We start from the raw sequence: 14,790 nt of genomic DNA, 5'->3' as shown, positions 1-14,790 counted from the left end.
GGCCTTCTCCACAACGGCGGTGTGCAGTAGCGAGTGGCTCCACTGCAGTGCGTGACCCCGCTGCGTCATTGCAAGCGCGGCGTGCGCCGCCGGACGACCTGCTTCCTATCTGCGCACAGCGGGGTCGGTGATTGTTCCCGCGATGGTGGCCGTGTGATTACAACCGCCCGACCCTTGGGGAGCAGGCTCCTATGCGATCTGTCTCTCCTGGCCAGCTGCCTACTGTGCACAGGACCTTTTCCTCGCTGATGAGCCGGTACACCATCAGGGCCCTGCTGAGACGATGTGTCAACACAATATTGGGCAAAAGTTCCTCAGAGGGAGTCTTCCTAACTTTAGGATGCTCCAATAGATAAGTTAGAAAATAAGAGGTGAGTATAGGGAAATGATTTTTCTCTAATGCCATACTAGCAGGCGGAGTTATAAGAAGTGCGTGAAGTGAAGAAAGTGCTTCTCCTTTGTAACCTAGTGCCCTCAGACAGCCATGCGGTCGCCCTAGATCATCATTGGGCGTTGCTTCTCGTGTGGGTGGCGCTGCAGTCCCTCACGGGCCCCGCAAGGGGGCTCTTTGGCGGAGTTCTTTTTTGGAGATGCCGCAGTTGTGCATGGGAGTCTGGGGCCCTAGCTAGAGTGTGTAGTGGAAGTGAAACAGTAAAAAAACTTAACAGTACCCTCAAACTAGTTTATTCAGGGGTCTGTGAGGTTTGCTTAAAAAGGGGGGAGTGGACCCTGGAGAACCCTATGTATTAAATAATAGAGGCGAATGTGTAACTAAACGCTACTCTCAGGGTAAGTGTTCAAGTGAAGGAAAAACAAATAATTAGGTCAACATGTTTCGCGCATCTGGTGGTCCCTAATGGATCCAATTGCGCTTCTTCAGGACCATATTGTATGCAAAAAACAATCTAAGTTTCTTGTTGCTGGTGCCAGGCCTATTGCCCGTGTACCAGCAGTACCTTCGTCGTCAAGGTCAACAGCGTGTTGTCGCTGACTGGTACAATCACTAGTGGTACCATAACCCAACCCAATCAGTCTAAGGTCTGGGCCCCATCAACGTCGGCTTGCCTACTTGGCGAGGGAGCAAATTGTCTCGCTCAGCGGGCGTCCTTCGATCCTACCCACAGCAGGCTCAATGTCGGAAAAGACGTTATCTATTGGAGCATCCTACAGTTAGGAAGACTCCCTCTGAGGAACTTTTGCCCAATATTGTGTTGACATATTTGACTTTGGGAGCAAGGGCACTGGACCTCATTTTTCTGTTCTAGTTTCCCATTTGAGCTCCTAGTCCCCCCCTCTTTTAGTGCATACATACACCCTGCTGAGACGAGCCTGACTGGCCAGTACCTGCCCTGCAGGTGATATTGTCCACCGAACTACTGGGTGCGCCCTGTCCTTACATATATGCACTGAGCTAGCTCCTGCTGCGGATGGTATATACCCCTTGAGGCCCAGGTGGACGCTGCTGTGGTGCGGGAGCCACGGGCTGAATGGTGGTGCTGCCAGGCGTCTGCGGCCTACTTCTTGGTTCCATACTGGACCAGGGCACACATTACCTACACAGGTTACGTTCTACCGAGACCCCCTCTGACTTGTGCCCCTCTGCACATCGTCTCCTTGATGAACTATGAGTAAAGTGGGGCACCCCAAATCGAAGATGTCTGACTCCTGCAGTATGCATCAATCCCAAGGAGACCTGGAGAGTACAGGCGAAACAATGGGTTCTGGCTACGTGCCCTCAACTAAGCAACCCGACTCGGAAAATAAGCTGGACCTCATTTTGCGTGAGCTACGGGACACTCGTAAGGCACTGGAGACCCAAATAGGATCCCTGTCCACGAGTCTGAACCTACTTAGGGCAGAACATGTGAAGAAACAGTTAAAGAACAGGGGGTGACATTGGCGGAATTATTGCCCAAACAAAAGCAGACGGAATCTGACGTGAAACAGCTCCATACGCAAGTGGCCACCTTGATGGACAGAGTAGAGGATGCGGAAGGAAGGGCACGCAGAAACAATGTCCGCGTACTTGGCCTTCCGGAGAGAAGCGAGGAGCCAAAAGCGGATGAGTTTATGGAGCAATCGTTCAAAGATAATGTCACAACAGAGGGCGTGTCTATGCAGTATTGCATCGAAAGGGCGCACAGAATACCAACGGGTCGGCCAAAGCCTGGAGCCCCCTCAAGACCCCTTATAGTGAAGTTCTTAAACTACCGCGACCGTGATGTCCTACACCAGAAAGCTAGAACGGCAGCGCCGATTAACTTTGCTGTTCCCGGACTTAATGGTGATGGTGCAAAAACAAAGAGCTTCCTTCATGGCAGTGAAGAGACGACTCCGGGAATTGAAACTCCAATATGCGCTCTTGTTTCCGGCACGCCTCAAGATTATTCATGACCAAAAATCTTACTTTTTTGAGAGCCCTGGCGATGTCGAGGATTGCCTGGAAGTCATGGAACTCACTAATGCGGAAGAGAGGACTCTGATCGCGGAGGAAAGGCGGAACTCAATGGCGGCTCCATCGCCCAGACACAGAGGCCGTAGGCAGCAGAGGGCTAAAGAACGCATGAGGATCACTTCACAACAAGCCCAACAGACCAAACAACAGGTGGTGCTGGCCACCGCGACCTTCACGAATGCACCGAGATCAACCCATAACTCCTCCTTGGCTGCAGAAGACACTCATGAATCAGATTCCGAGGGTAGTGTGGCTCTGTTCCCCTCGGCAACGCCGCAGCTGATCGCGAACCTGTTTGGTTGACGGACCCACACAAGTATTGTAGACTCTAATTGCTTTCATATTGCACTGCGGCTGCGTTGTTCTCCTATCCCAGATAGCGTAATTCCCTTTTTTTCTCCTTTAGTTAGGCACCCAGCATTAGTGCTCCTGTGCTGTAGTGGCTCGATCTGGCAATTGTTTGATACGCAATACCATGGGTAAGGCACAGTCGCAACCCCCCAAATGGCAAAGGCGTAATGTAATTTTCTTTATTTTGATGATTGTTATGTTCACTCGATTTGTAGATTCCTTACAGATCCTTATCTGTACATTGCGGAAGTTATGGTTCGATGCTTGTTTCTGGTTGGACCTAGTATTGTTGGGGGAGGGTTGAGTTGCGGTCTTGAACTGTTTGCTATTTTCGATCTACAAAACTGCGTATGCATATTGTTCTGTTATTATATGCTATGTTTGCGGATTAAATGTATGTACCGGGAAAGTATACAATCATAACATGGAACATAAGGGGTATGGGCACGACTCACAAAAGACACAGGATACATGCACATTGTCTACTTACAGGAGTCACATATGATAGGGAGCGAAGTTGCGAAGCTCAGAAAAAAGAGGAGGGGGCAAGTGTTTTCCACTGTGTATTCTAATTATGTTAGGGGTGCCACGATTTGGATTTGTCACGGGGTGCCCTTTATAGCCCAGGACCAACAAATTGACAAACAAGGTAGATATGCGTTCATTAAAGGGCTTTTGGATGGCCAGCTGGTAGTACTGGGCACTTTTTATGCCCCTAATTATGAACAAGACCAATACTGGCCTACGCTGAGTGGTGCCCTGGCTGGATGGGAGGCGTAACCCTGGTTGTTGGGGGGGGCTATAACATAGTCTTGGACGTATTGTTGGATAGATCACATCCGCCGTTGCAGGGTGCTATGGTCTTGAAACAGGCTGACGCTTTCTCACACTGGATGATGGGCTGGGACCTACAAGATGTGTGGCGCATGAGACACCCCCATAATAGAGAATACTCCTATTACTCTAGAGTACATGACCTCCACACGAGAATGGACAGATTCCTTTGCACGGGTAGGATAGCTATGCAAGTGATAGATTCCACTTACCTTCCAAAGACGTTCTCAGACCATAACCCGTTGGAAACCACTATTACATGGGGGAGAATACCCACACCAGTCCCCACTTTCGCTTATGGCCACAACTGCTGGAAGATCAAGTGTTCCGTAGCACCCTATCCGGTACTATTGTAAATTACTTTGTGGAAAACAGAAATACTGCATCTAATGCACTGATAGAATGGGACGCGTTTAAGGTGGTGGTACGGGGTAGGGCCATAGGTACGATGGTAGGGGCACGACAGGAGCTCCATAAATCGCTACTTGAGGTGGAAGGTCAAATGGGCACCCTGGAGAAAGAAGCACTCACGGATGCGGGGAAAAAGGAGCCTCTTCAAGAAGCGCGGATACGACACGCGGAACTGTTGGAATCAATGAGAGTAATAGACCATGCAGCATTTACGCAACGTGCACATAGTGAGGCAGATAGTGCGGGAGCCTTACTGACTTGCATCTTACGAGACTACACAAGGGGACATAAACACTGCATTCCGTGACTATTATGCTGCCTTATACAGGTATACAGGACGCCTATCGGCCCTGCAGAGCCAAGTATAGACGCCTTTTTATCGGACTTAACATATCTGATGATTCCAGAACCACTACGTAAGGGGTTAACAGGCCACATCACCAGACAAGAGATCAAAGTGGCTATGAAGGGGCTGCCGCGCAGCAAAACACCTGATATTGACGGCTTGCCCATAGAGTTCTATGATACCTATGCGGAGGCTCTGGTCCCCTAGTTGGTGGATTTATATAAGGAGGTGTGGGAGAGAGGCTCTCTGCCTACTACGGCTGGTTATAGCGCTCCCCAAACCGGGTAGGGATCACACCGATATGGCGAATTATCGCCCGCTATCGTTGTTATCCACAGAATATAAAATCTTGAGTAAGGTACTCGCGAACAGACTAGTTCCACATTTATCAAAACTAATTCACAATGACCAAAATGGTTTTTTACCTGCCCGGAGCACATCTCTCCACATTAGGAAACTGCATTATTTGCTAACGGAAGCCCCGAAAAATTGTCCATATGCCGGTTGTATTTCCCTGGACCTACGGCAGGCTTTTGATTCTATACAGTGGGAATACATGTTCCAAGCACTGGGGAAATTTGGTATCCCGGAGGATTACGTTAAATGGGTGCGAATATTGTATAATGCCCCTACGGCGCGCACTAGGACGGGAGGCCATATATTGGAAGAATACGCTATACGCAATTTTTACACGGCAGGGATGCCCACTATCCCCCCTTCTTTTTATGTTAGCACTAGAGCCACTGGCCATACAACTGCGACGGGATTTCATAGCGAAGGGGATACGCTTGAGTAATACAACCCATTTATTCTCGGCATATGCAGAAGACATTCTTTTGTATATATCCGACCTTCGCACTCCTCTGACCCCATTGTTTGAAGCATTCCACAGATTCAAGTGTATATCAGGGCTAGCTTTAAACACTTCAAAAACGCATGCCTTTTTCTTTACGAATGGGGTTGACATTGAGGAACTGGACATTGGTGACACCACAATTCAGGTTACGACTACGACGTTTCGTTATCTAGGCATTCAAGTCTATAGGACACCCGCGGACATGTTGGAAGGAAATCTAAATAAGGCAATCAGGGCGCTGAGAGCTAGTGTTGTGTTCTGGACATTACCAATTTCTGTTACAGGCAGGGCAGCTATAGCGAAAATGGTTGTACTGCCCCGTTTGGTGTATTACTTCACGAACCTACCATTGTTAGTACCACAGCATACTTTTAACTTACTGAACACACTGTTAATTGATCTCATCTGGGGCACAGGCAGGCGGCGTATTAGACTCAAAAAACTTCAAATTGGCACTACTGCAGGTGGATTGGAAGTGCCAGATTTCTGCGCCTATTATTATGCGTGTCAATTACAATGGCTATCATATTGGACAGCAGGACGTAACTTGCATGAAATTGATTATAAATTGTCTGACTTGGATAACGGTAGGCTGCATGCCCTCTTACTGCCAGGCAGTAGGACTCCAGCGGACCTTCCCCCACTGTTGCAAACTGCACTGCGATGCTAGACGGCGGCGCTAATATATACACGTTGGGGAGGTAGATACGCAGGGAATACTGGGGATTCCGCTGCCCAGTGGAAGGCTGACGAAACGAATTCTGACACCCTGGTTGGAGGTTGGAGTGAGTACGGTAGCTGATCTGTTTGGAGAGGTAACACTAATGGACCACAATACATTTATGCGTTGCACTGGTGCCCCGGCATCCATGTTCCTCACACATACAGCACTGCTTGGGTTTATTTAAAAGAATTGGGCTCCTCAACGAACATCCCCCCTGAAAATAAACTGATAAAGATGGTATATTATATGGGTGGGGGACGTCATTTGGTCAAATGGCTGTACACTGGCATTAACAAACACACGAGAGTCCCCCTACACGCATTGAAGACACACTGGGAAGCAGAGATAGGGAGGGACTTCTCGGACAGGGTATGGGCGATTGTGCTGGAACACCCCAGGAAGATTCCTCGAAATGTTAGATTCAAATACATACAAACAATGGTATTGCATCGTGCCTATTTAACCCCACATAGACTAGATGTGATGTTTCCCCAGACACAGCACCACTGCCCGCGTTGTTTCTTGGTTGGGGCTGGCTTTCAACATATGGTATGGGACTGCCCACGACTGCGGGGCTACTGGGACACGATACGACAAATGATAGAATCCTCCACGAAGCTAGCCGTTACAGATACAGCAGTAGAATGCATCCTTGGGCTCCATGCCCGGATCACTACTAACAAAGTGCAATACCGCTTGATAAACCTGGCATGCATATTAGCCATCCGAAATATAACCCCCTGAAGTGCATATCTGGCATGCGGAATTGTTACGTTGGGCTGCAGCAGAGGGTGCAGCGCTCCGCAGGGAAGAAACTAGGGGCCTACGTAAGACACCGATCTCCCTCGAATGGGAAGTTATGTTAGAAGGGTTACGAATGCAAGAAGTGGCATTGTTTTAATGTGCAATTACAGAGTAGCTTGGAGCTGTGGACAAGAACACTGGGTATACTACAGACTGTCACTGAGACGTATTTACAGACGAATGCCCAACCTGGACACCTTTGTAATATTGCCCGCCCATTAGCTGTTCCGACAGTAAGAATTCAATAGCAACACTGACCGCAACCTTGGGGAAGGGGGTAGTTGGGGCTTATAGGGTGTTTTTCCTTTCTTTCGTATCATTTTTCTTTTTAATTGTTGACATTCTATGTATGGCACTGTATTCCAGGGCTGCATTTCTCTGTTCTGATTCTTAAAGCTGTACGATGGCAGTCTGCTTCTTATTGTAGCTACATGGATAAATTACTAATGTTGACGTGCAGCATGTTACCAAATATTTAAATGACAATAGGAATACCGTGTATAAATGATACATGATATGTGTTGAAATGTAAGTTTAGAAAATCAATAAACTATGTTTAAAAAAATATATATTGCATTACCTTGGAAGAAATGGCGAAGGCCAAGGATCTCAAAGACAAGGATAGTAAAGGAAAGGTAATGAAATCCAAACAAGATCCTCCGATACTTGACTCAGCTTTTAAAGAGAAAGTAGACAACCCCTCCGACGGTCGAAGTTATTTTGAAGAACCTGAACACTGTCCATGATATAGCGTAACCTCTTAAGCAAATATGGACCTACTGCAGGTGAGAGTAGTGGAGATTAGGAAGGACTTGAAAGATCTGAATAACAGGCTCAAACATGCTGAACATAGAATAAGTAACATGGAAGATCATAATAATGTGCAAGCAAAATGACTACAGAACTCGGGAACACCTAATCACCTTTCTCAGACGCAACATCCCAGACTTGGAGGAACGGAACAGATGAAGCAGTTTAAGAATCTTTGGTCTCCTTGATGGAGTGGAGGACACTGCTACTTCAATGATCACATTTCTGGAATCTTAGGCCCACATGTATCAAATTTGGAAATAGCAATTACCTAATTGCGATTTTCTGAGAATTGCTATTAGGTAATCGCTATTTCCAATGTATGAAACTCCATGAGTTTCATATACCGATTCCTAGTGAGTTGCAAATCAACCTACTTCATTACAATTAATGAGGTAAATTGCAATTTGTGACCCCCTTGGAATTGTTAAAATCACGGGGATGGTGGCCTGCTGGGGTCGGCAGACCCCCATGTCCATGATTGCTTTTAAATGAAGGAATCTTATTTTTTAAAGCAGCTCGTTTTCCTTAAAGGAAAATAGGTTGCAATTTTTAAAAAAAATGAAAAGTTGCCTTTACATTTTTTGAGAGCAGGTAGTGGTCCATGGGACCATTTCCTGCTCTTAAAAAACGTTTTTACAACCATTCCCATTTGCAAATGAGTTAAAGCCAACTTGAAGTTGGTGGTAAATTTTGAATGTTTTGCAAACGCATTCATGGTCACTAGACATTCATACATACCGTTAAGATCCGGTATTTGGAAGGGACACCCTAAACACGCCCCTTCCAAATACCAAATTGCACACCCATTTTGTGATTCAGTAACAGGTAACCGGTTACCGAATTGCAAAATAGCGTTTGATACTTGTAAAAAGGATTTTTTGCATTCGCAAACGGGCTGCTTCTGCGAATTGTTCCGTTTGCGAATGCAAAATTGGTTGATACATGTGGCCCCTACATCCCTGCCAGACTGGACATCACTGTTCATAAAGACTATGAGCTTGATCAAGCTCATCAAACCCCAACTTTCAAATCTTAAAAAGCCTCAACTCCACGCCCAATAATCTTTTAATGCTATGTCACCAACATACGGAATACATTTTGGCCCACATGAGGAAAGCCAAGTCGATTTTCTGGCAAGGAGTGAGGATATCCATATCGAATGACTTTGCGGGGGACACAATAGCATGGAGAAAAAAAAGGCTTTCTGGTGTTCAGGAAGAGACTCGTTGAATGATATATTCAATACTCGTTTGTAGGTGCATCCAAATTCAAAATCATTTTCAAAGGCAAGACACAAATTTTCCACAAGCCTTCCAACCTATGTAAATTTTTGGACAACTCCTCTGAGACAAGGATGGAAGAAGGCCAGTTAATCTCACCCCAGTGCATCTTCCCCCTTGAGATCCTTTAAGCGTGGAATTAAATTGGTAGTTTTGATTCTTCTGCTGGGGGACTTTCCACCCAATATATTCTACTGCAATCCATCCAGTTCCTTTTTACACGATTTCACTGCAACGGGCCACACTCTAGTTTGTCAGCCTGACTCTACATCCATTGTGACTAAAGCTGCAATCTTCATCTCCTTTTAACTGCATCCCTGTTGCTCTGCATATGTTGCATGTATGCTTTCTTTACTGTTTGTCTGGGAATGGACCTTTGAACACGTATTGCTTTGCCTTCGTATTCTCGCACAAGGTCATTGCAATTTCAATCAAGCTATGTAAGAGGCGCCTGCTAATACTTTGGCTCCACAGGAAATCTGAGGTCCTGTTTGATTGTGTCTTTCTCTTTGATATATTCCTTCAGCTTGGTATAATCCTATCTGTTATACGCTTGCTTTACTACTCAGATGTTATGTAATGCGTTATCTAATGCAAATCTGTAACTTGTCTGATGAATAACTGTTTGTTCTCACTTTGCCCATTACTGATATGCGCAGGTGACTTACTTGTTCATTTGTTGCACGAAAATGTGGGCTTCCTCTCCTCTTTTGCTCCCCTTCCCGCCTTCGCTGATAGTCCTACAACCTCTAACCTTTATACCTCATCTCTTGGGACCCTTCCTCTCCCTTTTGAGCGAGGACCTCTATTTCTCTTTGGTGCTATTTTGCTACTCTCCCCTCTCAATTCTGTACTCCTGTTCTACCCACCATATATTACAGTTTCCAGGCAAGCTCACTCTTCTCTTGACCTTCCCTGCCCTACAATTATCAGTTCATGCACCATTATGGCTTCACTGAAGTTGGTTTCACTTAACACAAAGGGCCTTAACCACCCAGTTAAATTCAAAATGATCTCCGAATATTGCCATTGCAACAGTCATAAGGGAGATAAAATACTAAAATTGACTTCAAGAATTCCCTCTCCAAGCGTGGGGGTTGGATCTACGACTTGGCCTGCTCTCCTGCAGTTTCCAAGAAAAATTGAGTAATTACTCATATTAGAAAATGCTCAGGACTAGCTATAATTGTGGTTGAGAAAGATAATGAAGGTTGATGGCTCATAGCCAGACGGCAAATGAGTGAGGCGGGAATTTATGCAGTTAACATTTATGCTCCCAATAACGACGATCTGCGTTTTTTGTTCACCCTTAATGTCAAACTGTCTTCTCTCCCTCAGTCAGCTAGGATTCTTTTGTGGGGCGATTCTAACCTCCCAGGAGATGTGATCTTGATCAGACAGTTGGCGTTCAAATATAGATCTTCCAAAGCTCATAAAATTATGCTTAACTTCTGTTCCTCGCATAGACTCACTGCTAGTTGCAGACTCCATTACCCATCAGGCTATGATTTGACTTTTTTTTATCTCCCCTCACAATACATTTAATGCAAATCTTGTCCAAGATGCCTTCGACCCCTCCATTGAGCTGATTCATGACTCGAACCATGCAGGAATCACAATATCTATTAATAGTTTACCTACCCGCACCCAAAAAAGCTCACGGTGTATAAACACCCAACTTCTAGAGTCAGAAGCAGACAGTCAGTGGTTAGGTAAGAAATTGCAGGTGTTTCTTCAGGAAAACACATATTCGATTTCCCCTCCGGTAACCCTCCGGGAGGCTCTGAAGCGTACTGCAAGAGGTTTTTTAAAATCAAGAACTCGCTGTCTAAGTTAGAGAAGGAAATCAAAGATAAAAAACACTCTATAGACAATCTACTAACACTTCAGTGATGGCAAAGACCAAACCACTTAAATATAAATACAATACAATCATTAGCAAGGGATGATGGTTCCGGCTCCAAAGGGCAAACAGCTCTCTTATCTAAATAATGCCGGGAAGTCCCTGGCAGCATATATTAAATTCAAGCATAATAACTCCTTCATCTTGGCCATTAGAGATCGACAAGCAGTCAATAAAACTAGAACCCACAACTTCTGGAAGTTTTTAAAAACTTCTATGCCTCACTTTATGCCCCTAATATCTCAGTCACTGAGGAATCATGTTTTGATTTTCTTCCATCCATTACCATGCTGTCACTTGCTGATGTGGATAAACTCTCCTTAACCAGACAAATTGACAGTGATGAGATCTTAAATGGAATTAAGCTCATTACGGGAGGCAAAGCCGGGGACCCCATCAATAGTCGTCCCCAAAGAGGGTATAGATCAGTTAGACCCTAAAAATTTCAGACCTATCTCACTGTTAAAATAGGAGGAGGAATGAAGGTCCTATCAATACCCCAAGATTTATGCAATTAATCAAAATCTCACTGTTAAACATGGAAGAGAATATATACACGAAAATATTAGCAAAACGACTAGAACCGCTCATTCCATAATTATTTCATCCCCTCGCAGTCAGGATTTGTTAAAGGTAGGTTAGCTAGTAATAACACTCTCCTGTTTCGCCATATAATTGAAAAGGCTTCCCTCTACCATTCACGGGCTACAGTAGCCATCTCTTTGGATGCCAAAAAAAGTCTTCAATAAGGTATTTTGGCCCTTTTAAGACGCAGCTCTTTGTAGGTATAGTCTAGCAGAGCCTTCTCCTCAATGGTCATGGCACTATATTCTGCACCCATAGTAAGAATTTGAATCAATGGTTCAACTTCCACTCTGTTTGCCCTACGCCACGGAATGCGCTAGCGTTGCCCACCCTTGCTCCTTCTCTTGCTGTTAGCAATAGACCCTCTACTAGTTTTGATCAACAGTGCACCGGAGGTGAAGGAGGTATGCTTTTGTTCCTCTGTATTAAAAGCGGCTGCTAACGCTAACAAGTCTACGATACCCGCTAATATGTCTAAAATGTATACATACTTCATGATTCTCTGGATACCCGTTAAATAGATAAAAGACAGAGGTTTTGCCGCTTAACATTCACTGTGTTTCCTCTTGCATCGGGCAGACAGGGCTCCAGTGACAGCCCAAACTAATTAAGTATCTAGACATCTGGTTTCCCAATGACCTATCCAAATCAATTTTATATAACGAGCAGAAGACGGTAAGCAAAATTAAGGATCTACCCTCGGCATGGTTACCGAAACACATCCCTTGGTGGGGTAGAATGGGGACCTTGAAAATTATGATAACTCCTCTGGTGAATTTTCTATCAAGTATGCTCCCAGTGCGTCTTTCCCACTAATTCTTTGCCGATGTGGATAGAATGACCTCTAAATTTCTCTGGTCCTAAAGGAAACCCACACTAGCCCTCAAAAAGCTATGATTACCCTATATGAAGGGAGGTTGCAACTTACTAAATTGGTATGACTACCAAACTGTATTCTTTGCTGCCCATGGCTCACAGTGGCTGGACTCGGTCAACTAATCTCTTGTCCCTTTGGCAACTAACCTAACTCCATCTTATCTCACCTTGCCCATTACATGCGACTCTAACAATACCTAAACTACTTTTGCCCTACTCTAGATGTATCATTCTTGACACAATATGTGCCCTATGATTATTTAACAAACACCTTTCTTCTAATATTGACAAATCTCTGACCCTGCCATTTTCGAATTAAAAAAATAAAATAAACAGTGAACTTGTCTACTATAGCCCCCATGTGATGTGCCAAGGGCATCAACATGGTATCTGGTCTCTTTGCAAATGGAAAGACACTTTCCTTCAGCTCTTTAAACGAAAAGCATTCCCTTCTCAACACATGAATTTTTTTAAATCAATGCAAAACCCCCCAAACTGGGGCATCTCCAACGTTCAAGCATGATTGAATTTATTCAACAGGCCAGAAGAAGTGGCCATCTAGAATCTAAGATATGCAAATATATACACAACCCTCAACCCAACTCTATCCTACCAGTCAATAAACTGTGGTCCAAATATTTTTGACTCTGGGATGGCCACCCCTGGCTGACAAAGCCTGGTACATCATCTTCTCTAACCTACTAAAAAACAAACTGATCCCATCCCTGTCCCAGACAAGGTATTTGGCCTCAAATTTGCTATATTAGACCCATCCAAGCTCTTCAAATTAAATCCATTTTATACTGATTCCTGCTTGTCCAGTGGAGACTCATATGGCGACCCGGATGTTCTCATGTACATGGCCAAGGCCATTTTCATTATGAATATTACCCTAAGCCTCCCCTTCATATTGTTAGGCCCATGTGCCATCAGCTCTCTATTCTCTCTGAGAGACAAAGATGTGGCTGTCCTAGACCTTCTACTCACAGTGGGGGTCAAAACCATATAATTGGAATTGAGGGCAGTCAATAATGTATCTTTCCACAATTGGTGTGCATGGGTTACCTATCTTAGAATTACGCATATCTGATAGAGACATCTAGCTGCAGATTCCTTTCTTAGAATCCTCCCCAGGCACCAGGCTGGATCCAGAAACTTTTTCCCCCACAGTATACCTGCACCCCGGCAGAGGGTGTCGAGCGACTCCACAGCGACGGCGTCCTCCGGATGTGATGTATGCGGAGTCCATATAACTCCATCGCCAATGCGCTGACGTCAGTTTCTTTTTTCTCGTGCTTGCAACACGGATGAGGAGCGGAGATTGGGCAGTATTGGGCCCTTCTTTTCCTTCTCTTCTCGTCTAGGGAACTGTGTGCCAACGATGTCATCAGGGTTTAAGCCCTGTCACTCTTGTGAGAGGCAGATGTCGATCACGGATCCCATTCGACCTTTTTATGGTGCCTTGGTAAGGAGCACAACTCTGTCGGCTGCAGCTCCTGTCAGCTGCTGTGGCCGAAGATGATGAAGAAACACAGTATGAAGCTCCTCACGGACCGGCTTTCGGATGAACCACAACGTCGTCTGCCTTCCCAGAAGCAGTGAGATAGGTCCAGGACGGCGACAAAGACCCAATGTGCTAAATGCAAGTTCGACGTTGTCCCGCAACTGCCAGTTGCGGGGGCCTCTCAAGCGACCCCACGCCTCCCTCCATACACTGGAGCCGGGGCGACCTTCAAGCAAATGAATGAATACCCTCTTTCACTGCAACGGGTCTTTGATTCTCCAACTCCTTCTGGTGTGCTTTCAAGCCCCAAGGAGCTAGGGAGTATCCCGGTTACATGCTCACCGGCGGCTACTGCCTCGGTCGCAGCGGGTCCTCTCAATCCATTAGCGGGTTTGACGTGGCACCGGTGCACAGCCCTCTAGGGTTTACACCTTCGGCGTCTCTTCAGCCTGTGGCATCGGGGGTGCCACTTGGTGCAGATCCCATTACTATTTCTGACATTGAGTTGTCGCCGCACCAGCGCCGGACAGTGTCGGGTGTGGTGTCACCGGTGCCTCCTATCATGATCAATCCTGATTTAGACCCTATTCAGTCTTTTTCTAGCTTTCCTACGGAAATCCTTGGTTGGCAGGCAGAGAAGAGGCAGTGGGGCATACTCTTTTGGGTACTCCTGGAAGATGCTTAACTGACTGATCTGGGGGCACTATTGGCCTACAGTCCTCTCCAGCTTCAGATTTGCTTTCCCTTCTAGGCATTGCAACAGAGGACAGTTCTTCTTTATCAGAGGTTTTGAGAAGGGTGGCTGCAATTCTGAACTACCAATTCCTTTTGGTGCTAGTTCTCCATCCATCTGGGGCGGGAGTTATCCAATTCCTCCCCTACAACAACTCCCTCTTTAATATTTTATTGGGGGCTTGGACGCAACCTGTCGCAGGATCACCTGTTGAGTGGGCAGTGTGATTCTAAGTAAGGAATCTGCAGCTAGATGTCTCTATCAGATAAACAAGTTGCTTACCTTCGAAAACGTCTCTGGAAGAGAGAGGCTCTA

General features: G+C 45.7%; 1 protein-coding gene across 2 annotated transcripts in view; it reads left to right on the top strand.

Moving 5' to 3' along the window:
- The window catches only part of CACNA1D (calcium voltage-gated channel subunit alpha1 D), a 1,365,963-nt gene that overhangs the window by 1,199,214 nt on the left and 151,959 nt on the right, over positions 1-14,790 (top strand). The gene's annotated exons all lie outside the window — the stretch shown is intronic.

Source organism: Lissotriton helveticus, chromosome 9 (genome assembly GCF_964261635.1).
Source record: "Lissotriton helveticus chromosome 9, aLisHel1.1, whole genome shotgun sequence".
NCBI lineage: Eukaryota > Metazoa > Chordata > Amphibia > Caudata > Salamandridae > Lissotriton > Lissotriton helveticus.
This window is presented reverse-complemented; position numbering and strand designations above follow the sequence as displayed.